The sequence below is a fragment of the Tachypleus tridentatus genome, chromosome 11, assembly GCF_004210375.1.
Source record: "Tachypleus tridentatus isolate NWPU-2018 chromosome 11, ASM421037v1, whole genome shotgun sequence".
Taxonomy (NCBI): Eukaryota; Metazoa; Arthropoda; class Merostomata; order Xiphosura; family Limulidae; genus Tachypleus; species Tachypleus tridentatus.
In genome coordinates this window covers 89,531,405-89,559,241 of record NC_134835.1, presented here as the reverse complement: position 1 = coordinate 89,559,241, position 27,837 = coordinate 89,531,405, and the positions used below count along the sequence as shown (strand labels likewise).

General features: G+C 33.0%; 1 protein-coding gene across 6 annotated transcripts in view; it reads right to left on the bottom strand.

Annotated features, from left to right (window-relative positions):
- The window catches only part of LOC143232729 (uncharacterized), a 66,822-nt gene that overhangs the window by 20,685 nt on the left and 18,300 nt on the right, over positions 1-27,837 (bottom strand). The window contains exon 3 of one of the 6 annotated variants that reach the window (XM_076468482.1): positions 26,594-26,708. The exons of 4 other annotated variants lie outside the window; for them this stretch is intronic. The gene's annotated coding sequence lies outside the window, so the exon portion shown is untranslated. Of the gene's footprint in view, positions 1-10,716; positions 11,631-26,593; positions 26,709-27,837 lie in introns of those variants that run through there. One more of the 6 variants, XM_076468483.1, reaches the window with a different exon arrangement.

Here is a 27,837-nt window from a genome sequence, read left to right as displayed (position 1 = left end):
TTTAAGAAATAGTACAAACATGTCCTGAAAGCCTAAAACAAATACACAATATGGATAACATACATTAATCTACATTTTGATTAATTAAATTTTTTTTTGAATAATTACACAGTAACCATGTTTAATACTATAGGAGTAATGGCTTATATACTACATACTGCTAGTAACTTCATTTCTTAGTGCAACAATTTCATGACAACAATATTAGCAACAAACCATTATCTGGTGATTAAGCAGAGGAACAAGCCCATGCACAATATTGAATTTTTACTCATTCACATTCTATTATAGACTATCATGAATTATATTTTTACTTTAAAAAACTGTAATTGTAATTTCCTGTTAAATAAGAAAATAACTTAATTTCAAATTTTCTAATATTTTTAAAATTAGTATAGGAACAAATAAGAGGTCTAAAGCTATTATTCTTGATAATATATTTTATTTAAACAAGACATTTTATCTGATGACTGGCACTTTTTGTAGCATAAGTAATGCTGATACAATAACAAATCAACACAAGTGAATGCACAAGATGTGTTTTTGGAATTCAACTTTTATATCTACTACAAGAAGATACCTGTTGCATAATACTGAAACATAGAGCACATCCTTCATGTTTTGATATGACAGGTTATAACACATTACCACTTTTCACAGATGACAAAGATTTTTAAATTAATATAGCATCACAATTACTGTTTATGAGAACCTACAACAGAGTAACTAAAAACTTTCAAATACCATATTTATATTTAGTTAAAAAAGTTGTGTATAAAATGTTGCATACTATGTTTTCTACTAAACATTTTTTGTTTTTTTCTTTTACCAAAATTTCCTTAAGCATGTAAAAAGATCCAAGTGATCTATTATCATAAAAACTAAACTACTCTATGAAAATTCAATATTGTTGTTTAAAAATAAAAATAATAAGACTTGAAAATAACACAAGTATGTATGAGTAATTTTTAGTGCTACTCTTTAATTACCTGTTCCAAACTAGGCACAACAATAATGTACTGTTAATTCGTATATACATATGAAAAAACAAATGTACATACTTGAAATAGCAATGAAAAAATACTATGATTTGTACTTCAATACAGTTTTTAATTTTATATATCCATTGATATAAAGTGTCCTATTAATTAAATTCATAATTTTTTAAAGTTTCAAATGTAAGTTAGAGAAATAAAAACTCATTATAATTGTATTCTCTTTGTTTAATGCAATCTTGTGGCATATGGAAAAATTTAAATTAGATTTATGGTGTACAGAAAAATTGTTATTAACATTAGTCTGTTGCAGTAATAGCTAAATACAGATAGAGGAACAATCAATTCTTGTACATGTACATCAGTTTTTGTTCAACTAAGATGCATCTATAATGGCATAAACTAAGTCAGGAACAAAAGCTGACCCTATTTTATAACCTTTATCACATAGCCATCTACTAAAATTTCATGACATCTGCTGATCTGGCAACATTTTTATCTGACATCTGGCAACATTTTTATCAAAATTATTTTAAGAGTGAAATGTTTACAGGATAGTATGCAAACACATTATAAGTTTTCGACTTTATTTTATTAATATAGATATCTTCCAAATTTTTAAGTCTGATTTTATGCAGTTGTGTGTTTATACACATGGTCCAGAAATCTACTGAGTTGCTTTGGTTCTAACAGCCTTTGTTCTTTTGCTTTTCTGTACCAAACAGTATCAGCTTTGCTCATAGGAATACTCTTGCAACTTCATCCAAAATGTAGAAACAAAACACTGATAATGTTATCTTTCACTGGCTGAGTAGATGATATCTAGAGGGTACTCTTTAAATATGTTGAAAGAAAACAGCTAGTCAAAAGTAATACGTATCAGTATGTGCAAATCCAACATTTCCTGTTGATACAGATCATTGTATTTACATCAGTTCTACTTGGTCACCACAATAAAGAGAACAACACAAAAACATTGTGGGAAGGAGCATGTGTACTGATTTCATCTTCTGTACAAGGCAAATGTCTAGTGTTCGTACAAATACATACACTGTGTTGTTTTTTTTACAATATAATGAAGTTGTCCAGCCTGTTTACTTTTTTACCTTAAATTCAGTCATGTTGCTTCAGTTTGATTTACTTCATAATTTTCTTGATCAATCCTCTTGCTGTAAAGCTCACCTGAGAATGTCATAGAGTAGGTAGGAAGGAGGAATTGTGATGCCATAAACCCAGGATTTATTGTACAGTTTTCTATTTTATTAATATATATATATTGATTCTTACTTGATCTCTTGAATTTAAAGTAACACTTTGATTGAAAGAATACCACATTTTCCAAGTACTTTAGAATCAGAAAGAAATTTTGCTCCCACAGAGAGATGGTTGAATGAAAGGGGTGTCAAGTTCAGGATAAGTCCCCTCCTGGACAAAATAATTTTTTCTATGCTGCAAAGATCCTTCACATTGATTAGCCTGCAACCAAAGACTCAAAATAATCAGCTGATACCTTAGACAAGGTGAAACAAGGACAACTAAAGGTCACTGAAATGAAATCTAAAGAGTCCAAGATCACATGTGTTAGTCTTTACAGAACTTTCAGACTGTTACAAGACTGAGTACAACAACTCTAGCTCTGGTGAAGACCAAAAATCATAAAGCAGTAGAACTTACCATGCCAGGAGGTAACCTACAATGCAGGCCATAACATGTGATTAAACGTTGGGTCATGCAAAACTGTATGATCAGTTCTCATCCTGCACCAGGAACAAATTATTTGTCTCAGTGTCAGTGCCCTAGAATACATGCAACACCCTCCACCTGCAACAACTCAGCCAACTAGGGGATTTTGCCCACACCAAAGATTCTTGTTACAGAGGCAAAGTAGATTTATCCTCCCATATTATAATTTTGTATATTTCTCCTTTACCTTGTTACATATTGGATGAGCCTCCAATTTATAATGTTACATATTATTATTTGGATTTAGAAGATAATTAAATGTCAATCTGTATCAAATTTTTATATTTACCAATAAGATTGACACACACAGTTTTCTTTCGTAACATAGATATATTTTAATATACAAATGACCATACAACTTGTAACAGTTATTACAAATAATGATTTATATACAAAAGTTTTACAAACTTACAAACAATATTCAGTCTTCTATCTGGCCTGGAACTGAACATTTTATGGATGGTTCACAAAGAGCAAATAAATTTTGAGTTAATATCAATACAGTTCATTTAATGGCTGGCTAGCTACCTACTTCACTGAGCAGAGCTGTGTTTCACCGACAAAAATATTTAATGTCTTTGTAGAAATATTAATGCCTGAAGTTAAGTGTTTTATAATGTTCAAAATCTATAAATATCCCTGGTCAAATATCTGCAGCTTTCCAATTAATGCACATTACAGTCTCAGCATCCACGGTTTATCTTAGCCAACTGTAGTAAAACAGCAATGTATATCTGCTTCTTGGTGTGCTGGCAAGGTTCTCAAATGTTCAACTGGCAACACTACTTGAAAACATGCTAGTACTTTCATAAAATGAATATCATCAATTTTTTTACACTTGAGAATCTTCTACAAATTTAGTGAATAGGAAAATATTTGAAATACATTTAACAGTATAAGTTATACGTATTTCTAAATGTCTATAAAACTTACACATAAATGACATTAAAATAAATATATAATGCAAATCCATTTGAACTTCAAAAGTTTTATATATATATATATATTTAAGTCTATGCCTTTTGTTTTCATTTCTTTCCTCTTTTTATTTTAGCTTATGTAAAATACAAATATCTTTTAACTGCACAAGTGTTTTACCTTATGTTTTGATTGTTTCATTACATTAACTTCATGGTTTACTTTCAGTGCTTTCATCCTTAACTTGAACCATTTATACATGTTATTCTCAACAGGATTTCAGTTTTAATTTTTATTTTAGTGTAATGTTTAATTTGTATCATATATAAATTTAGTACATAAAAAGTATTTTCATTTCATGTTATACTCACTGTTAAAAAGTAATTTCTAAGCTTATGTCATGTACCAGACTTAGTATAGAATTGATCATTTTAATCATTAGGTAAATGGTTTTTTTCCCATCTTTTTGGTTGTTTGCTAGTTGTTGTGATTTCACTCTAGTTTTATTTATATTTAGAAGGTTAATTTTTAAACTGTGCTGATACCTGAGTAATACTACAAAACATTTTGTATTAAGAGGGTCATGTCGTGTTTGATGTGATAAAATAATTATTTTTCTTTGTTGAGGTTTTTATTGTGGTGTGAGGGAGACAGGTGACTTGTATTAAAGGATTAATTTCTGTTAGCAGTTTCTTATCACATTTTCTTTGTTAATGTGCAATTCATGTGTGTCTATATATTTGAATTCTTTGTTTAAGAAAAGTTTTATGTAATGTTGTTAAAGTGTATTTATGTGTTATATTCATCATTAAACAGTTTACTTTTTCATTCTTTAAAAATTCTTGTCTTTTTAAGTGTTATCATCATAAAGGATGGGGAAATGTGGCTTCTTGTTTGGAACTCCTAGTCTGATGATTGTAGCTTCCTAAATCATACTGTTATGTGTTTGTATCCATCTTGTAATCTTATGTAATATTAACAAAGAAAAAATGTGTCTAAGTAGATCTATACTCATCAGAAAAAGAAGTGTATTGTTCTAAATTTCTAGAGAACCTTACTGTTGTTTCTCAACATTCATCAACTGAGAAAAAACTGAAATGAGTTTCAAACACAATGTTCTGGAAGGAATAGACTATCTTTATAAATTGTTCACTTACCTCATTTTTTGTTAAAATCAGTTGTTTTTTTATGATTTACCTGTGTCCACTGAGGACAAAGAAGCAACTATTTTTTGTTTGCTTACAACCTAGATGAGGTTAAACGAATGTCATCAATTTTACAAATATTTGCAATCTCTTTTAATAGCACAATTTTACATGTTACAGAAATTTTCATGTTCCATCAACGTAAACTTAAGTTTAACTTGTCAGTCTCTTAACTATCAGGTCACCCCATAAGTAATGTCATTTTTTGAGATAGTATACATTTAAATGTTCCTAACCTTTTGAGAATTACATTCTATCTTTATTTTTGTTTCTTCATTTGCTAGTAGTCTGCTGAATACACAGATTTTGAAAAATATGTAACAAAAAATCAAACTAATTTATCAGGTCATCTCATAGGTAATATCGTTTTTTGAGATAAGTTTGGATGCATATTTCTTGACTAAATGAAGTTATTCTCAAAGTCGTATAAGTTATATGGGATAATTTAATAGCATTAAGTATAAGCCAGTTCGTTTCTTTACTAGTTTTTGTTTTATTTATTTTAGAAGCCCCAGTTATAATAGAGGTGTCAGAGGAGCACATAAGGTATATAATGGAAAGAGTTCAGGAAAGGGAAGAGTGTTACCAAAATTACAAGAGGTGTACAGCAATGACATTCTGGATGTGTGGAAGTGTCAAAGATGGTTCAATAAGTTTAAAATGGGTGACTGGTATTTGACAGATGCAGCTAGCACTGGGTGCCCTGTTGCGTTTCATAATGATCTGCTTCTAGCAACACTTGAGGAGGATTGTGATGTAACTGTTGAAGGACTAGTCCAGAAACTCAATTCATTTCCAACAACTTGGTAGAGTTTCAAAGTTGGGAAAATGGGCACCACATCAATTGTCAGCTGACAATTTGAGAAAACAAGTAGACATCTGTACATCTCTTCTCTCTCATGAACTTCAAGCTTTGTTTTTGAACTGCCTAGTGACTGGAGATGAGTACTCTTTCAAAATGTTAAGTGCTGCCAACAGTGGGTTAGTACAAGAAAACCAGCTACACCACAACCAAAAACAAACCTGCACCCTAGGAAGGTTTTTGCTTAGTGTTTGGTGGGATAAAGATAGTGTATTACACTTTGAGTTGTTACAACCAAACTAGACAATCACTGCTGAAAGATACTGTCACCAACTGGATCGACTGAACACTGCACTGGTATTGAAAATCTTTTGAGACATTGGCAGACTTATTGAAAGTGATGAAAAATACATAATTGATTAAGGTTATTTGAGTTATTTTGTCTCCTTTTAAATCATAGTGTTACAAACGACATTACTTATGGGACGATCTGATATTTTATTATATATAATTTAATATATAAGTGGTTCACTAGACCAAGTATTTTATAAGTAATCTATCTCTCTTAGTTTATTACAAAGATTTGGTCTTTTCTCTAAATGCAATAAAAAGGTAAGCTATTTATTTCTTACTGGAAGCTCCTTAAAATAACAAGTCACTTTCTTCGATGTTTATATTTCATCATAGAATTTGATGATGTTAAACCAAAAAATAAAGAGAGATGAAATCACAGCAATGGATTCAGAGTGGGTAACATGAAGTCTAATAATAAAGATGAAAATGGATGACGAAACATAAAACATTTTATACCCAAGGCTCCAAAGTTTTGGAATACATTTGTTCTGTCTTCAGCAAAATATGAAAATTGTGTTGCAAAAATTTCACTGAAGATGGAACAAGTGTATTTTGAAATGTTTCATCCTCATCTTTATTATTAGCTGAAATCACTTAGCAAATGTTCTGAAATACAGCTAATTAGAAAATTAAACAAATAAGTTAGCATCTATCAAACAAGCTCTGTAATATCTAGATGAGACATTTCTGTAATTATTTGTTATTAATTGTCAGAAATTAATGAACAAATTTGAATTACATATTATGTATTAAAGAAGAAGGTGGCTTAGTGACTTTTTGTTTTGGATTTTGTAGTCAGATAACTTGAGCATGACACATTCTTCAAAGGTTCCAAACACAAGCTATTAGTTGGGAGTTAACCTGAGATAGACTAGCATCCCATCCAGGAGTAACTGGTTACCATTTTTATTTGCTTGTGGCATTTCAAATTAGAATACAAAAGCATCAACCCTCTATGTCTTGCAAAGCCATGGCAGAGATTTAATTTTAACACCATAAAGAGTTTGATGAGTTAATTCTTTCTTGTGTATTTAATTATTTAAAAATGTTTTGATTTGTCTTTAAGTGCTAAATTTATGAAAGGTTTGATTTTTAAATTATATTTTCAGTTTATTTGCATTATTTCACTATATGAAACCACTGCATTATCTTTTGTATGCTTTACTTAAAGTCCTTTTTAGTGCATGTATTATGCACTGAGCTATATTTTAATATTGTTAAAAATTTTATTTCATTGTATTTGAGAGTAACTCTATGTTTAAAGGTTGTGTGGATCATGTGATGTGTAATCATTTGTAGGAATGGAGGAAAGTAAATTCATTTCTAGACCATGACAAAAAATGAAAGTTAATTTATTTCAAAGTTATATCTATGAACTTGAGGACAAGTCTGGAACAGAGAATAGAGAAAAACCATAGTGTAAAGGCACAATATGCATTTTCTAATTTCTTTTATTAATATATGAATTTCCAAAGTGTTTAATCTTATTTTAAACAGTTTCAGCATAAACATGTGGTATTTAAACTCAAGATGTTTTTGTTCCAGTTACCTTTGTTCTTTTATTGTTATTTAGCAAAAGTATGAACTTTGTTCTTGAATATCAGTATTGCTACAAATTCATATATTTTGTAGAAACAGGTCAATTAAACCAATGTTTTTTACTGGCTGAGTAGACGACTATGTTGCATGAGAAAAATCTAACTTTTCCTTTTAATATGGAGCATTGGACTTGAATCAGTTCTACTTGTTCACCATAATCTTGCCTTAAGAAAACTGTTTACTGATTTACAGATCCTGTAGAATGTAAATATACAGCAACCCACACAAGTAGTGGGATTGGCTCCACACTTTTTTAAACTGTCCCAGTTAAAACACATAAATATTAAAAAATGATTCCCATAAAAAGCAGAATTCATAAAATTTAATTTTTGAACCCAAAAGCTTCCATGGTCCTAAGGAAAGCCTTGGACTTAGACCATACAGGATGCACCCATGGAGCACATTACTTGCTTTGCTTGGTCAAATCAATCTTGAGCATCACATGTTTAATTTCCCTCTTACACCTCTGCATGCAAATATGCATACTGTATTTTTTATTTTTCCAATACAATGAAGAGTCTGTTCCACTTTACAAAACCAGTGTTTATTTCTTAGCTTAAACCCAGTCATTTAGTTAAACTCAAATTTACTTCATAAGTTTCTTGGGCATTTGCTTGAGTTTAAATCTATGCACTGAACTATCTGCACTCTGGTCACCAGAGGGAATCAAAGTCCGTGAATTTAACACTGACCTGTCAGAGATAGACTTTCTTTTATGATCCTCCTCTTATGAAGTGTACGTATTTAATACTCATGTTGAAATAAGTCTCACCCAAGAATATAAATTCATCATAATAATATCATTGAATACTACAAAACACAAACTGAAGATATTCTTTATCAAACTTTAAAAGAAACAGTAGAAAAACAAATATTGATGGAACCATTTACAATGGAAAAATGAATACTGTTCTTCCACAAAATAACTGTCAATGTAAACATCTCTTCAACTGATTTTTACCATAAAATGCTCTCTGCTTTAATAATTTCAACATCTCCAAATGTTTACTTTGCATCAAGCTACTCAAACAGCTTAATATCATACTCAAAAATCTTTGGCAGTATTATAATACCGGATGATTTTTTTTTTTTTGGGGCAATCATTAATCGTGCTTAACTCTGATTTAATGAGATTTAGTGAAAGGATATATGTCGATTAACTTTATTTGATAAATGGAAGAAAGTTATAGGCTTTGAATTTCTTGACAGAATGATATTCAACTTTTCCAAACTTCTCTCTTTTCAAGGGTTTGGTAAAAACCAATAAGAAAAAAATATAATTCATCACACAAGAAAAATCAATGCAGAGGTGATACTTGAAATTATTTTCTGTTGTTACTAGCTCTCTTCCTACGTTAATAGAATTTGTGCTTACAATGAGAAATCAGAAGAGAAAACGATGCCTTCTTGGTCTACATCTGTGTAACGAGATCAGCGTACGTGAAAGTACTTATCAATCTGTCTTTTATTCCAAACTTGACACTGCGTTTCTTTGTAGTGTGTTTAATGGGCATACCTACACAAACACTGACAAAAAGACTTAACCGCACCTGCCTTAACGCCTAGAATGACATCATATCCCTGCTTAAAAAGGTAATATAATATGTTATATCCACTAAATCTTAACATAAGGTTATATTAACGCCTTAGAAAAATAAAAATAAACGAAACCTTCCTCGGTAAAGAGAGAGAGTATTTTTAATTTCTTGCTTCAAGTTACTTCTAAACATCACAACTGTAAAATTGACACAAGAGCAAACAGACTGAACAGATCTAATCTTAAAGAAGACAGATCCACTTATCGAAAGCACTATTTTTTTCATGCAATTTTATGCCAAATGTTTTATTAAATCAGAAAATTTACAAAGATATAAGCAGTAAAAAATATATTTTTGAATATTTAAAATATAGGGTGCTCTCAAGGAAACCAATCCTCTATACAAGTTTACTTCTGTAATCATACTTGTCGACAATACAAAAATTGCCACAAAAATATAACAAGTATAATGACCATTCTGTTGACCTATTAAATAGGTAAACATTAATACCCTTTAAACTGTGTATTAGATGAAAATAATGATAATTCCGAAACACATCAACAGAGTTTATATCAGTTATCCACAGATCTGCGTACAAGATCTGTGGATGACTGATATAAACCCTGATGATGCGTTTCGGAACTATCATTATTGGTATTTTTGTTTTGTTGTCCTTCAAACGGTAGCTTATTTGACTAAATAAGTCGTTTTAACTTTAAATCATGATAATACTTTTTTACTCTGTGCACTAAGAACAAATACTGTTTTACAAAACTGACATAAAAGTTTATAAACATCATCTCAAAGATACAATGCAAGTCTCTAACTTATTTAAATAAGTTCTTAAAATATTCTCAGCGAACGAACTGTGCCTTCAAACAACACAAGATATCATACAATGTAAATGCCACCCCAGACATAAATGTCAGGAGGAAATAAATTACCTAACTTTTGTATTTTAAAACAGTAAATGTCCTTTTTATGTTTTTGGTTACAAAACAAAAGTGAGAATTTAGGATATGTGATTTAATTCTGCATTATTTTACTTCGTAAGTTGAATTTTTGTTATATGGGAAGGGTACAACTTTCTCCAAATCTACAGATTATGTTCAGTTTGAAGTAATCCAACTTCTTAATATTTTTATTTCCCGTGTCTGTTTGGGTAATACTTTTGATTTCATTATTTTGTATTTGTTTTTTAGGAAAAACAACATTTGGATACCTGTGACTAGCCCACCTTGGGTATCGAAACCCATTTCTTTAGCTTTATAAGATTTACTGCTGAGAAACTAGAGACTAAATTTTTGTTTGGTTGTTTAGGACGAAGCTACACAATAGCTCTGTGTGCCCTGTAAGCCACGGGAAATCAAAATGCAAATTTTAATAATGTAAACCACAAAACTTTCTGCTGACACACTTGGGACTAACTCAGAGAACTTGAACCTAAAAGCTGGATAAATCTTTGGGCACAAAACTCTATCGATCAAAACACACATACTCTCTCTATAACAAATATATGTTGATCTACAACATCATTATCCATATAAATGAAAACAGCTTACTTTATTTTGGTTGCCAAGCCCTGAAAATAGGGCAAAGCTTTTGTTTGTTTTTCTTGTTATTAAGTACAAAGTTACACAATGGGATATCTGAGCTCACCCATCACGGGTTCTGAAACCCGAACTTACTGCTGAGCCACTGGATATCTAGTATGAAGCTAAACATATGTAGTAATTATTTTTTTCTTCGCTAAAATCAGTCCTCTATGAGATGTCCTGTTCAACGTTGAGTTCCTAGTTGCCTTTAACAGCATTATGTTCCACACTCAAACTTAGGAGACAAAGCAAAGTTGCTTTCAAAGAAGTCACATGTTTGGTCCAATGGGGTATCTTCTCAAAGGTCTGAGCAAGGATACTAAAATCAACCACAAAAAACACCACTAATGTAAGCAGATGAAAATTACTGTCCACTAGGAACTGTAGAGGTAAAGCAGCGTATATAATACAATAAGTCCTCGGTGTCACAGGAACTGGATGGTCTAGTATCAATTTTTCCAGCGAGACCTAACTGACAGCTTTATCTTTTCCTTTTTTGCACATCTTACTGCAACCTTTCCTCATAAAAATCACATTTTTTTTTAAATTCTTGTTTGAAACATTGCCTTGCTTGCTTACTACTCAACATTTTAAACTATATTTTAATGTGCTGAAAGGTATCCCATTGCAGCTGCCTTCTGGCTGAGAAGCAGTTAATGCAATCTGGAAAACGAATTTCGACATCTTTACAATTTGGATAATTTTACAGTTAATTCTTCTGAAGGTTTGATTTTTTTTTTTCTAGAAAGAAATCATGTAACTCCTAAAATTCTTCCAGCAAAATAATATTCAAAAGTAGATATAGCAAAATGACACTATTTTTTAAATAGAAACGAAGCAGAACAGAAATTTATTTGTACTCAAAAAGCAAACGTTTCCTAGAGTGAACAACTGGTAGTTTGAGAGTGTTAAACTACGCATGCGCACTGCAATTTCCGTTGTAATATGATCAAGCGAAACACAACAATGTGTTTCAGAACTATTCAATCAGTGCATAGTTTATAGTTTCACAAAAGTGACAGAAATTCAAAGGAAATTCACTTTAAATAGAGTATCATTTGAAACATCAAACGCACAATATAATCGGTCAACGAAGCTATTAACGTCTATTTTTCGTTCCTCAAGTTTTTGCTTTGCGCAAAAGTCGATATTACTTAAATATGAAAATTATATTAACATTGAATTCAAAATATACATGATAAGGGAACACACTCTTATTTCGACCAGAAAATATCGACTTTAGCCTAAAAATAGCAAACTGGTTAATTACATCCATAACCCTTACAGTATTTTACTTTTTGTGGCATGACCACTTTTAAATAAAACACATTATAAAAGCATCGCGAAGAAAACTAAAACTTTTGTACGTTATCAACCTCTGCCTTTTCATTATTGTTATTTATTTTCCAAAGGAAATTAACAGTATTTACATCATTACCGTTGTGAGCCGGGACCCATAATATGTTATCAAACTACATCGTTGCAATGTACAAGGTGCCCCACAATTCTGGACCAATACGGAAAAAAAATGTCATATTCTTAAAGCTAAACAAACATACTTCTAACATCAGTTGTACATATTTCAGGAAAGAAAATATCCTGATGGCACAGTATATCAAGAATTAATATGTATGGTATGGCTGTTAATAACATGCAATTCAAATAATAACTAAATAAAGGATAAATTGTGTATTTTTGCTTATGGGTCCAGACTTCTGGTACACCCTTGTGCAAATTAATTGAAACAAATGGTCATTTTACAATATTTTCAGCATGGCGGCCAGTGTAGGCTCGCTGGACCCGCTGATTTCCTTTGATAGTCATTTTTTCACATAGACGGCGTCATTAGCTATGTTTTGCAGTACGGTCGATCTATTTTTGGGATATATGACGAAAATTTGAGGAATATTATGTCATTCCAAATTGCGTTAGAAGGGCAAGGAGACCAGTCAAAAAACAAGTTATTACCAACTCAATGAAGAAAAAACGGTATCAATGGGGTCTGAAATACAAGAATTGGACGCAAGAACAATGGAGGAAGGTGTACAGTGTCAAAGAAGTCTGCATGTTCGCAGATCTCCAGCTGAGAAACTACGAGAATCTCACATCAATCAGTTCGTAGAACATCCCTTGAAGAAAATGTTTTGGGGCTTTTTCAGCTACTATGACGTCGGAGGCTTACATATCGTAGAAGGTATGATGCGAGGACCACAGTACATCGAAGTTTTGCAGAGAAGAGTCGTTCTAGAATTGAAAAAAAGATTTCCAGATGGATCTGGCATTTTTCAGCAAGATCTTGCTCCGTGCCACACATCGAAACTTGTGAAGAATTTTATGACTACAACGCGAATAAAGGTGCTGGACTGGCCTGGAAACTCTCCAGACTTAAATCCTATTGAAAATCTTTGGGCGATTTGTAAAAAAAAAAAAAAAAGACTTCGGGGAAAAGACTGTACTACGAAGGATAAACTAATTGAGGCCATAATTGAGGTGTGGTACCGCGATCCAAAAATTAGTAAAGATTGCAGTCAACTCATGGACTCAATGCCAAAGCGGATTAATGATCTTCTGAAAAATAAAGGCGGTCGTATCATGTATTAATTTGCGAGTAATATTTGGATTCTCAGAAATAAAACGCAAAAAATTGAAAAAATCGTAATTTTCCGTCTTGTTTCAATTAATTTGCACAAGGGTGTATACCCTGTACATCGATGACCTTGATTTCTGTACGAAGTAACAAAAATTGTTTTACAAGATCAGGTTTCAGCTAAGATAATCGTTTCTAAAAATGTTAAGTGATCAGATAATGGAAATAAAACAATCAAAAATTTCCTGTTACAAACGGCATTACACATTTATAATAAACATGCTACTATACATATACTACGTATGTTGCGAAATACAACAGTAACAGAAGTATTTACTACTATGTAAATATTGTTTTACTCGTGAAAATGCATGTTTTATTGAAACCTAATTGAGAAATTTACTCCGCAGTCGTGAAATAATATTGGATTCTTAACATAAAACAGAAACCTGTACCACATTATTAAAATATGAACTGAACAAACCCACATATTCGACGATGTAAACTGTATGAACACTCTCTTAATTATTCTTCTTACGTTATTTTATTTCAAACTAAACCAATGATATAAAACGAAATGTTTAATTTCAGAAGGAAGAATACAATGACAATACTATTTTAAAGAATTACTACAGCGCAGCTCCGCGTTTGTAACAATCATTACGGAGAAGTTTAAAATGACGAGTTATGTAAATTCGCCAATTTATACATTTCTCTGGGGGGGGATTCATTCGCGCATGCAATACAAATGAAAGCGACTCAGAAGCACGTATTGCGTATGCAGAGCAGCAGTGCATAATACGTGACAAGTAATCCAAAATATATCGTTTGTATACAGCAAACTTTCTATAGTACATACACACACACAAAATCAGTGCACAAAAATCCTTTACTACAGTTACAATCACGGTAAAAATTACATTACATTAAACAGATTTACAATCACAGGATAAAGGATACAGTACCATAGTTAAAATCGCAGCGTAAATAATATCGTATTATATGATATATCGTTAAAATCACGACAAACGGAATATCGTACTGTAGTTACAATCATGGTAGAAATACTGTACTACATACAGTTACAATCACGGCACCAAGAAAACTGTATACTGCAGTTACACTCACAGTACTGTGTTTCTCCGATAATAAGACCTACCCATAAAATAAGACCTAGTGTGATTTTTGGGGATAGTTTTAATATAAGCCCTACCCTTAAAATAAGCCCTAGTTAAGAGTGGCAGGAAGAGGAAAGAAATAAAAAAAATAATTTATTAATTAGTTTAATAGTTAGTTAATTAGTTTGTTTAAGTATTAATCAGTTAGTTTAATAGTTTAATAATAGTTTATTTTAAATGGTTAGTTTAATAGTTTTACTTTGTAACTTCATTTTTTTAATATATCAAAATAAGACATCCCCCGAAAACAAGCCCTAGTGTCATATTTTGGAGTGAAAATTAATATAAGCCCTGTCTTATTTTCGGAGAAACACGGTATTAATTATTTCTGGTTATCTGTGCCATACAATTCCTATAAACAATTTTGTTGATCGCTGTAAACTGTACTGTATGATCAACGTTTCCGCTTTCTCATTGAAGTTCGTACAAAGAAAGGTAAACTTAATTCATAATTTGATTTTTAATAGCTATACTTCGAAGTCATTTCTATGGTGGCTAATAACATTATATCAAGTCCATTTGATATTTTAACACGTCGTCACAGTCCATGTCACCTTCTACTTTATGAACGTGTATCTTGACAACAAGCCCTGCAGTCTAGTTGCCATTGAAAATTGCTTAGTCGTCATATTGCACACAAATCCATAGGGGTTGTATCCAGTGTCTTGGTTAGAATAGCATAAAAACTCGTTTTATTCTTCAACTAACTAAGGCATGCAACTACTCAGAAGATATCTTGTGTCGATTTTCTTGACGTAGTCTCTTGATTATATTACGTACTGTTGACTGGGGCATATGGACGGCTTCCACACTGACCTTTATGTTCGTGGAATCTCATCTGCAACAAAAACACTGCACTCTGTTCACCACGGCTAAAGTACGACTTTTTTTGCAGGTATCTTTCGGTACGTTCGCGGGTCTCCAAGTTGATTCACATTATTTTGTTCTCCAATGCCATTAAGCATACTGGATAGTTCAATTTTTGATATTCTAAACTCCCGACCAGAACAACTCTTCATGATCTGAGTGTATGGATATCTTGAGTCAGAAAGAATGTTCTTACTCTGAAAATGTTTTTCTGATAAATACTTTCCTCCACTCACAAAATAATTTATCTTTAATAGTACTGCCCTCCATCGTGAAAAATTTTGACACTCGCTACTAGCCTTCCACCTCCCACTTCTGCATCTCCACATGCAAATGAGCACGTAACAGGAGCGCGTCACAAACACCTATTCACACTTGCACTCGTTAATCGCTTAAAGATTGGTCAAAGGACCTACAGCGTATATCAACGAAGTTGGGAAGGTTCAGTGGGAAATTTAATAATAAATAACTATCTATAGGAAATACACTTTCAGTGTAGGAAAATGTTGACTCCGACACAATATCTTACCTCCTCTCACAAAATAACTAGAAGAGGTGGAAGGCTAATAAAAAACGATTCCTTTTATGAAGTACCCAAAGACAGACCAGAAGATGTGGAACCAAAAGAAAAACACCACACTTCAGTAGGATACCACACCACATCTGATTCAGGCATAGTTTTATCTCTTTTGACTGTGTTGCAAACATAAAAGGTGGAAAAAACACGAAAGAATCCAAAAATACTTATGACAAATTAATAAGACCTCCGAGTGTCGAGTAGCTAGAGAGTGTAAGACCAAAGTGGTAGTTCGACCTTATCCTATACCAGGCAGTATTGGAAATGGTACATCATTTCATTACCTACCTCTTCACCTCAAAACAGGAATTGGTATGGAAAACGAATTATCATACCAAAATCTGTCTTTTCTTTTCTGCATTCCCAACTCAACCAACACTTGATCCACTGGAAACCAACATCCAGTGGATGATAGGAAGGTTGAAAGCTCCGACAGCGTGACATTTCCAGTCCCAAACCTGGTGGCAATGGGCATTGTACTTTCAGCCCATGATAGGATGAAGACACTTGACAAAACACACGCTATAAAACAGGTGTTGCATCTAATTACAACCAACATCCAGCAGAGAGAGGGATCACAAAACTGGGTGCATCTCCAGTCCAAAACCTGGTGGTACTCGGGATTTGTCATCCAGTCTGCAGTAGAAGGAGAGATACTGGCCAGTACACGTAAGGACTTACTTAAGTGGACCATATTCAACTAACATCAGACCCACTAGCAATGTACATCTAGAGGATAGATAGGAGGAGCGTCTCAGCATGAGGGGTGAACTGTAATTACAGATATACAGTTGTAATAAGAAGTGCTTCAATCCAAACCTGGCAGCATACGGAATTGTACATCAGATCTACAATAGAAAGGCGTCATGTCATCAACACACGATTATAACAGTGACCGTTACCAAAACCAAACCCATCTTGAATGTACCTCCAGGTGATGGTAGAAAGAAGAAACATCATAATAGGAAAAACAATTGGTCAGATACACAAAATGTAATACGGCGTAGTGGTAGAACCAAAATCTGGTGGTATCTGGACTAGAATATCAAGTATGCGGTAGATAGTGCTATATGTCATAGAACCTGCAGAATGCCACGCCATACTCTCAAATTGAGTGGTATGATTCACTACTCAGGTGGACAGGCATCCATAGTTCACCATTCCAGCAGATAGGAAAAACTGGTAAGTTATAAGGATACCCATATTCAACTAGAAGAAAAGATAGAAAATGCATTGGAGATGCACTGGAGAATTCAAAGGACCACATCCCTTGAGACAGTTCAATGGGTGAATGCAACACCCTAATCTAAAAACAGAGCCACCAAGTCGATGAATTTGTTCAATCAAAACTTGGAACTGTATATCGGATCCATGGTAGGAAGAGTTTCAATGCTATGGAGCATCAGAAATGGGCAGCAATCTCCGTCTACTTTACTCATATTAGTCCATGAGTGTATGGTCTGGGGATCAACATGCTTATGAAGCAAAAATCCACTAGAGAGAACTACTAACACTTTTACAGAACATGCAATCTCAATGGTGTACATAACCCAATCACGCAACATAATTATTTAGGCATAGATGAAAATAGAACGGAAACACACAACCAACACCTGGTCGCATCTGAAATTATATAACAAGTCCGCCATTGGAAGGCCTACAATGTCCCTAGCATCGAGCATAATCATACGATGGATAGTGCAGATTTAAAAAAAGTCAAACACCACTACCACTAAGTGAAATCCACAAAACACCGGCCAAAAAAAGGCTCTTGACAATATAAGAAAAGTTGGAAAAGGCAACCATTCACAAGCCCTACACGCAAAAACGTCGACAATTCCGCGAGTGAAAAGTAACACGTTTGTACAGTTCTTCTAATCGAGAAACAATTAACGAGTGCAAATGTGAAGAGGGCGCTTGTTACGGGGGGAGGGATCACGCTCCTATTGGTGGAGGAGTTTTGCATGGTCATTTGCATATAAATATGCAGAAGCAGGAGTAAAAAGCTCGTGGCAAGCGTTGAGAATTTGCGCTGATAGATATACAAAAACTATTTTTGTAAGTGGAGGTATCGTATGGGATGCAAGTGCTGTTACATAACATTCCCTGAAATAATTAAATTTTGATAGCGTTAAGCTATCCACATGTTAATGTCAAAATCGTAGTTCTGATACATGTCATTCTACCGTGGTAATCACGTGACTTGCTTATCTGCACATTCAAATTCGTTTTCATATAACGTACTCAACCATCTTTACAAAGAATTCAAACTCGTCGAATCTCTTATTCGCCGGAAAGTCGTAAAGTTTTTTTAGCTTTAAACAAAACACTTTGGAAATGACAGTAACTTTTAAAAAACAAAACAGGTAGGAAACAAAATCCTTGCACCTCACTTGTAGCTAGCTATAAGCGCAATTAGGATGGTTGCGAAACAAAAAATTTCAATTTTTTAGATTCACGCTTGCCACTCTCCTGATGGTTCAGTATGAGAGCTTATAATGCTAAACATTGGGTTTCGATACCCGATGTGGACAGAGCATAGATAAACAACTGCGTAACTTGATGCTAAACAACAAATAAACAAATATGCATGTTTGAAAACTGAAAATTATACATCCAACTGAAAATTAAGTGTTTGTTTGTTTTGAATTTTTTCCAGATCTTGCCTCATCTGATTATCATCTATTCCGAAGTTTGCAGAACTATCTTGAGGGAAAAATGCTTGCAACACAGGAAGATATCAAAACTACCCTCTCTAGATTCTTTTCCTCCAAACCCCAAGAATTTTATAGAAGTGGCATTCAGAAACTTGTGAATCGTTGACAGGAAGTAATTAATAATAATAGAACATACATTATTGATTAAATAACATTAAAAGCGTTTAAAATCCTTTCTCTTTTTCTGGACTTAAAATCGGACCTTAAGGGATGACCTGAAATCTTAGAACGATTCATCTCGATATTATCCTTCTCATACTTCTTGACCTTTCCCCCAGACAACTTCGACACCTCTTAATCTATCATTTCACAGATAATGCCTATTTACTGTCATATTTATCGACCAAAGAAGCTTCTAAAGACACTGATTGCCCTAAAACCCGTCAAATCACACCATTAAATATTTACAAATTTATCAGTTCAGATTATGGTGACTTCAAGTGAACTTAATATTTAAGTTTACAGCTCTCATTTCTTATTAAAGATAACGACTTACAATGCTGATTGAAAGATGCAGAGTGTATCTGAATACAGCACTAAACCTTATTTATATGTGGTTTTATATTCGTTTTTATTCTCATTCACGTGAACAATTCAAACCCAACGTTGAAAATTTAAATTTTAAACTGTTAATTACTTTCGTTCAAAACAATTTTAATATTCGTATTTTTATTGAGAAAACGGAACGTATTAATGCATTTCAAACATTAAACCACAACAATAAACCCGTACTAAACTCCTTTGCTAACTGCTAAATTGTCCTTGGTTATTATCAACCATTCTGCACCAGCCATAAACTCCCGGATTCATAGTTCGAGCAAGCTGACTGCTAGTTCACACCGCGCCCTAACATAAAAAAAAATCACTAATGTACATAAGTAAGAGAAGCTCTGATTTTAAAATGATGATCCCTTAACATTTACATTTGTTTTTTATTGGATTATTTTCGGAGATTTAGATGTCGTAGCTCGCTTGTCCTTTCATATAAGATTCCAGTAGAAAGACAGATAACCCGTCACGACTAAATTTCCGATAAGGATTAAATATGATCTTAAAGCTTTAAAATGTTTCCCGTCAAACAGCGGTAAGGCTAAGAAATGGGAAGTTAAGGGTTAGATTCTATGTTGTGAACACAGCAGATAGCTATATGTGGCTTTGTTTCAAATTGATAAAACTTTTTTTATATCTAGTGTTAAATTTAAACTATACAAGTTACTAATTTTTGTTTAATTGTGGTTTATATTAAACAGATATCATTACTTTCTCTACTGAAACTCAGTCAAAACTAAGAAAATTCTGTTAACTACACAACATTTTTCTGTAGAATTTCCTTTTGTCTTGGGTATCGAAAGCTGGATTCTAGCATTGTAAGTCCGCAGACATACTGCTATACCGCGGGGAAGATTTGTCTTGTAGATCTTAACCAGCCATTCGAAGGGAAATAAGTAAATACCTTTGAGAAGACTATATGATGCTAATGTACGATGTTTCAATTATCCTTGTATAATATTCAGAAACAAGTATGAAGACTAAATGTGAAACACATTGTACCATTCGATTTACGAGTTGTCACTGAGTTATACCGGCTTTAGGGAATTTCATCTCTCGTCAATAACTGTGACAATGACAAATTGAAAAATATGGCTACTCTTCACATGGAGTGTAAATATATATATATATATATATATATATATATATATACCACTGCTGCATATTCTTGTATTTTCTACATAAATAGTTTGTTTGTTTTTTTGAATTTTTCGCACAAAGCTACTCGAGGGCTATCTGTGCTAGCCGTCCCTAATTTAGCAGTGTAAGACTAGATAGAAGGCAGCTAGTCATCACCACCCACCGCCAACTCTTGGGCTACTCTTTTACCAACGAATAGTGGGATTGACCATAACATTATAACGCCCCCACGGCTGAAAGGGCGAGCATGTTTGGCGCGACGGGGATGCGAACCCGCGATCCTCAGATTACGAGTCGCACGCCTTAACACGCTTGGCCATGCCGGGCCTAAAATTAAGTGTTAACACATTATTCTTTAAGGTGAACTTTCACAGTTTTTAAGAGTAAAGTATATTATTCAGCGTATATAAAAAAAAAAAAAAGTGACTAATTTCCTAATGTAGCTCGCTTAGCCTAACGGTAAACACACCCCACTATAAATCAAGGGTCAACGATTAATGTCCTGTTGCCCCCAACTGTTGCCGGTCAACTTTTGACCGGCACTTTGGGCGGTCAAATGTCACGAGTAGATTACAGTCGCCAAAGACGAGGGAAGGTAGCAATTGGGTTTGAATTTCTTTTGAATTTCGCGTAAAGCTGCACGAGGGCTATCTGCACTAGCCGTCCCTAATTTAAGAATGATGGATTAGAGTGAATGTTTGGTGGGAGGGGGTTTCGACCCCGCGACCCGTAGATTGCGAGTAAAGCACCCTAACCATCTGGCCATGCTGGGCCAGGTATGTACTAGTTGTCATTCCTCTAGTCTGACAGTTCGAAAACAAGGACAGTGGAGCAGGCAACCATTGTATAGCTTTGTTCGAATATCCGTAACAAGATTTCTCAATTAATCTAAGGTTAAGATTTTTTTTGAAAAGTAAATCTTTATTCAACATACTTAACTCAGTATTGTTTACAAAAAACGTTTCAAAGATAAACAAAGTGTTCCGTTAACATTCTTTGTTGCTCAATGAAATATATCCTCATTCTTTATTTTTGCATGCTCTTTGAAAGAAAGTTTGACTGTGTGGGTATTTGGGTATTGATGTTGTTAAATACCCAGGAGGGTCAGGTACATTTGACCTCTTCCTCCCTCCCGAACGATTATAGCGTCTGTCTTTAGGGTTTTTTTAAAGCTTTGGGCCAGAGTAAAAGTATAACATCATACTCAGGTCCATTTCAGAGCTCAGTCTATGCATGGACGAACAAGAAGTTTTTTTTTTTTTTCCATTTAATTTTTTTTTTTTTTGTATTTTCATATATATATATATATTTTTTTTTTGTATTTTTTTTTCTCCTTTTCTCGATTGAGAGAATGCTACTACTACTTGTAGTAACACAAACACCACACAGAAAAAAGTAATAATAATTATTATTATTCAATACTTGAATAATAATTCAAAGAAGAAGAAAATAAAATAATAATAATGATTAAAAAAGAAAATAATAATTATAAAAATAAAAGAAACAAGGACTAAGTGTCTGGTGCATTGTGGCCAGCTTGTGTTACATTTCTTAAATATATGTTAAAAGGGGAGAGGTATTTAGTACCATTTACATCATGTACGTGATATCTGTCGAGATCACACATTAAGTCATTTTTGTGCCAATTCTTATTGAAATATTTTAGAGAATTATGCAAGAGTCTTTCAGCTATTGTATCTATGTTTGCATACTTGTGCATGAATGTGGTTGAGGTGCTACGTGGTACTTTGTATGCTGAAGTTAGTACAGAATTTTGTATACGTTGAAGTTTCTGTACATGTGTTTGAAAGAAAGCAAAATGGTTTGTTTGCTCTTTGAATTTCGCGCCAGCTACACGAGGGCCATCTATACTAGTCGTCCCTAATTTAGCTGTATAAGACTAAAGTGAAAGCAGTTAGTCATCACCACCTACCGCCAACTTTTGAGCTTCTCTTTTATCAACAAATAGTGGAATTGACTGCAACTTTATAAAGCCTACACGGCTGAAATGACGTGTTTAATGTGTGACGGACATTCGAACCCGCGATACGATCCGAGCATCTTAACCGCCTGGGCATGCCGGGCCGAAGGCGAACTTTGTCTTTGAAAAATAGAACGATTATTCTATGGGATATATAATACTTTTGGAAGCAGTATATACATAGCAAGAAGTATTCATGACGAATGGCACGGCATAGCCAGGTGGTTAGAGCACTCGAGTTGTAATCTGAGAGTCAAGGGTTCGACCAAATATGCTCGCCCTATCAGCCGTGTGGGGGTTATAATTTTACAGTTAATACCACCATTCGTTGGTAAAAGAGTAACCCAAAAGTTATTGGTGGGTGGTTGATGACTAGATGGCTTCCCTCTAGTCTTACTACACTACTAAATTAGAGACGGCTAGCGCAGATAGCTCTCGTGTAGCTTTGCGTGAAATTCAAAAACCAAACAAATAATTCATGATGAAATATACTTGGCCAAGAAAGAAAAATACATTTTTAGGTATCCACTGATTTTAAACATCAACATAAATTCAGAGTTGGAGATAACGTGCCTTTTAAATAACTCGTCAATGAAACAGTATTACTTTTGTCAATAACGAGGTATTATAGGACGCTAAATTTTTCATAGGAATAACAATATTACAGTTACTTTATAAGTAAATAAGCTGTATTTTCTTTTAATAACTAAATTTCAGTTCTTAAATTCTAAGCATATAAAATAACCAAACAGTGCAAAGTCGCGTGTATTGTAGTCATTACAATTAACTAAAGTATTTACAATGCCCAATAAGTAATTGGAGTGTTTGTTATGCAACAAATATTTTTTTAAACCTGTTGACATACCATTACTAAATTAATTTTCAGTCGCACAGTTAAAAAGAGCATGAAATAATCACATGTTCCACAACATAAAAAAAATAAAAAAATACAACAGGTAATATAACGTACTTTATTGTTTTCTGAAAAAGGGAACAAGTTGCTTGTTTTTCGGTAAAGTACGCAACACTGAATATATATATATATGCAGAGAGTTTCTGAAAATTCATTTGTTATGGAGTTCATTGTTGAAATCACGCAATACAGTCTGCTTATTCTGGAATCTGTCAGTTTTAACATGAAGGATACTCATGTACGTTACTTCTGCTTCTAAAGTCAAGCAATACGTTTTTTATTCACTAACGTGAGCTCAGTTACAATATTTATACGTTTTTTTTTCTATTTTTAACCAACGGGAGCAGAATGAACGTCGTTATTCAGTGTCCTTTTGTCTCGCAAATAATAACAAAACATTAGGTTTTTACTTAACTGGTGTACAAGCTGCGAACATTCTTGGATCTAGTTTTCATGGAACATGAAGTCCAATATTATATGAAAGATGAACATTACGAACTACATGTGGTCATTCATCTGCAACATATACATTTGTAAATATTTCAACAAACACCATACAGCTAACAGCTTCGGTTTTGTACATCTCTTTTTCATAACAAAATTTGTATACATATGCCGTTGCCTAGTTAGGCATAATTTGAACCATAAGTTAGAAATAACTAACTCTAATTGCCCTTCAGACGCTGGTCTGAGCCACATATTTCCAGAACAGTCTGTCCACTTAAGTGCAGTTACAACGACACGTCTAGGTTATTTATTTATCTTCCTCAAACTTAAAAGGACGAATTCAATATCCTTTTATTTAACAACACATATGACCTCTATAGATATTTATTTTTCACAAAGCTTTACATAAAATATTACATATTTTAGTATATTTTGATATAAAAAATATTTTAATCTATAAAAATATACCCTATGATATCGTACCAGTTTATAACTTTTTTTGTATTTCGTAAATACAACACTATACGAGGCAGTTATGGGTCCATTTAATAAAATATATAGTTCAAAATTCTTCTCATACAACAGTATCTGAGACAGAGATTAAGTCACAAAATGTGACATGACGGAGTATATTTATAAACGATTACCAATTTATTTTTACAAATTATTTTTACACAATCTTTAAGTAAATTTTACGAGGAAATGTATACGAATCTATGTGTTTAATAAATAAATAAAATGATGCGATAAAATAGACCGTAATTGTGGATTTCAAGTTGCAATTGTTTAGTAAATAAGTATGAAACAAATTGTTTACGTAAAATGACAGAGCATATATCAACAATAGTTTGTCTAATAAAACAACAAACTTAAAAAATCAGAGGAAAAGATTTTGTCAAAGTAATCACATAAACAATTATTTATTTGTTTTATCACCTTGACTTACAAGATGATTGCCTTTGTCAATTTCAGGTTTGTATATTCATACGTCTTGTTAAATTTTGTAAATATCTTGAAAATTATATGAGTTTTTACAGTCAGGTAAACTGTTTTCCGTTTGAAATATTTATTATTACTCGAATTCGTGAAATCTATTATATTCTACCACGCAAGAACAGGAGGTGATGTATTCATAATGTTGTCATTATAATATTCTACATACCGCTTTTCTCGTCACATCACCATATTTACATTAGGTAAAGTAGTTCTGCGATTATATATGTAACAAATGAACACTGGTCATGATAATATACACAACAACCCATTGCAGTTATGATGGATTACAATATGGATTTACATGACACAGAAAATGACCTGTTACTGAAACTGCCAACTCTCTTATATATCATGCTTGTTTACAGAAGGCTCTATAGCAGACTTATATTAATTATACATGTATACACAACTATTTATTTAAGATTTCAGTATGTCGTTCGATACCATAATAAGTTTGTGAGTGAAAGATGTATGCATGGAGACCACAATTTAATATTTACTAAAAGTTTTAACTTGTTTGTTTGCTTGTTGGTTGCTAAGCAAAAAATCTATAGAATGGGCTATCTGGGCTTTAATGTCACGCGTATCAAATATCAGTTTGTGTTATAAAATCCTGGACATAAAACTAAGTCTGAAAGAGACCTCACCAAAACAGTATTGTTTAATGTAATAAAAATTTCGTAAAATTAAACCGTAACACACAAGATACAGATAAATTTTAAAAATCGACAAAAAGGGTGGTTCCAATGCGATAATTTTGGGCATGGCCAGTAGCTTGAAAGGTTTACGATAGTTATGACTAATTTTGAATTTCAGCAAAATAATTTATTGACGATCGGTGGTAATGACAAATTTTAATTAACATGGTTTTACAATAATTTACAAAACATGACTTTACAAACAAATCTGACGTACATCTATAACAAGAAACTATATGCATAAAACTAACAATACAGGTGAGGAATTACAATTTTTTCGAAGATATTCACCTTGTCACGAATCAAACTGTAATCACAATAAAGTTCTACTAATCTGTATAACTGATAAGACGACCTATGGTTATATAGACAACATTTTGGAAACCTATGATATAAATAAACTAAACCTATTTCACAGTGAAGACAGAAGTAGAAAATAAGAAATAAACAGTAACTCAGGGATGACTTTCCAATATACGTAAAAAACGTCCTTGTTACAGAAGCGTAATATTACTGGGTAGAAAGGCCCAGTCTTACATACAGGTAATGTAAACATTAATATTGAACTTGTACGTTACGTAACGAGGGCTTTTTAATACAAATATATATGGGCAGGTAAGAGTGTTACGACACAAATGCGGGTCTAAACAAATGTACGAGTCAAGGGAGAACCATACAGCCTACACTTTTACTAGTTGATTCATGTATAAAAAACTCACAAAGAACACATTTACGCGAAAAAAGGGATTACGAATGCAGGTCAAGTGGTTCTTCCACCTATGAGTCTATATCCAAACTTATTTTGGGCCACCATTGTAAATATTCTAAGAATAAATTTATGTTTTATGTAAAATTATCTTTATGTGCCCAAGAAGAAACTTCTCTCAACAATTACTTTGAAGAAAAGGAAACAGCTCTTAGAAAAATTTACCTCAGTATAAATGCTAATTGATTTAGTTTTGTTTAAAGTTAATTCAAGTTCAGTAAATATGAATTTTGTACATAAATTATGTTTATTTTAGCATGAAGAGTTATAAAAATAGTAATGCACAAGATGTACACACACTATTATTTTAGCTTTAAAGCGTCATATATGTTTCTTATTTACTACCATAATAAATTATTCAGTATATTAGATCGGACAAGACAGAGTGAAAAACAAGAACATAAAAGTGGTCCATAGGTTTCACTCACTGAGATGGAAGAGAAGGAATCCACTTCTAGCGTGTATTGCCGACAGCCAATGAGATGAATGACTGATACCACCTTTAATCGTTTGTCTGGCTTCATTTGATTTACAGGTTTGGCCCTTGAAAACCGGATATAAGGAGATGGAAGTAGAAAAACAAATAAATATATCAGCATTTACCACGATTAACGGACTCTGGCTAATGTTGTTTTGCCAATGAAGACTGTACAATATTTCGGAAAACAGTAAGTGATTAATGGAACGAATTACTCTAGCAAACAGTGTTAAACGATTATGCGTGAACTAACATTACGCCAATGCCATGTGAAAACCTATGATCGTGCTTGAAAAACCAAGAAGAGATTACAATCTAAATCGAAAAAATTCGAAGTACTTTAACTTCATGTGCAAATTAACAGGACGTGTCTTATATAAACGTTAATGGATTTCGCACCGGTTTAAGGGCTGGAAATCACCATGAAATGTAACGAAGTTAGATAATTTTTGAGTTTATGTTTGTGCTATCAATGCTTTGTGATAATGTGTTTTCATATGATCCATACTCTAAACAAGATGTTGGAGAGAATGCAGGTTTCACTATACAAAGGAACGTTTCACCTCAATACCATTTTTCTACTACCAAGGAGAAGATTTAGATGCTATATAGTGACGGAGATACTATAAAGAAGGAAAGAAAATAATAACTGTCTAATTTAAAAAAATCCATGAATGCAATGACATACAGCATGATATATACGGGAAAAACTGGGTAATGTCCATTAATGTGGCTCTTTTTAACTAATAAAATACTGGTTTGTTTCCAGTAATGGTGATCGTAAACGTAAGGATTCAATAAACGGTTAATGAGATAGACTATGGTTGAGATGATATCCAATTTCACAGAAGCCAACAGAGAGCAGTGACGTGTTCAATGGTTCACAGAACAACTTTACAACGTTCACGTTACATATGCTAATACTGAACTAACTTAACCGTATTTCAAATGAAACATGAACGATACTATGGTCAACAGGAAGTTCCTACAGTACGAGTAATACTGGTGTCTGCGGGATCTGTTTACACTGTGTGTAACCTTTTAACATTAACAGGAAGATCCAACAGGCTACAAAGAGCAATTACACCAAAATATCACCAAAATAAATGCAATTAAATGTGATTTACCATTTCTATAACCTTCTAACAGCTCGAAAGGCTAGGTGAAAGCAACCTCAACCCAGAATGGTCACCA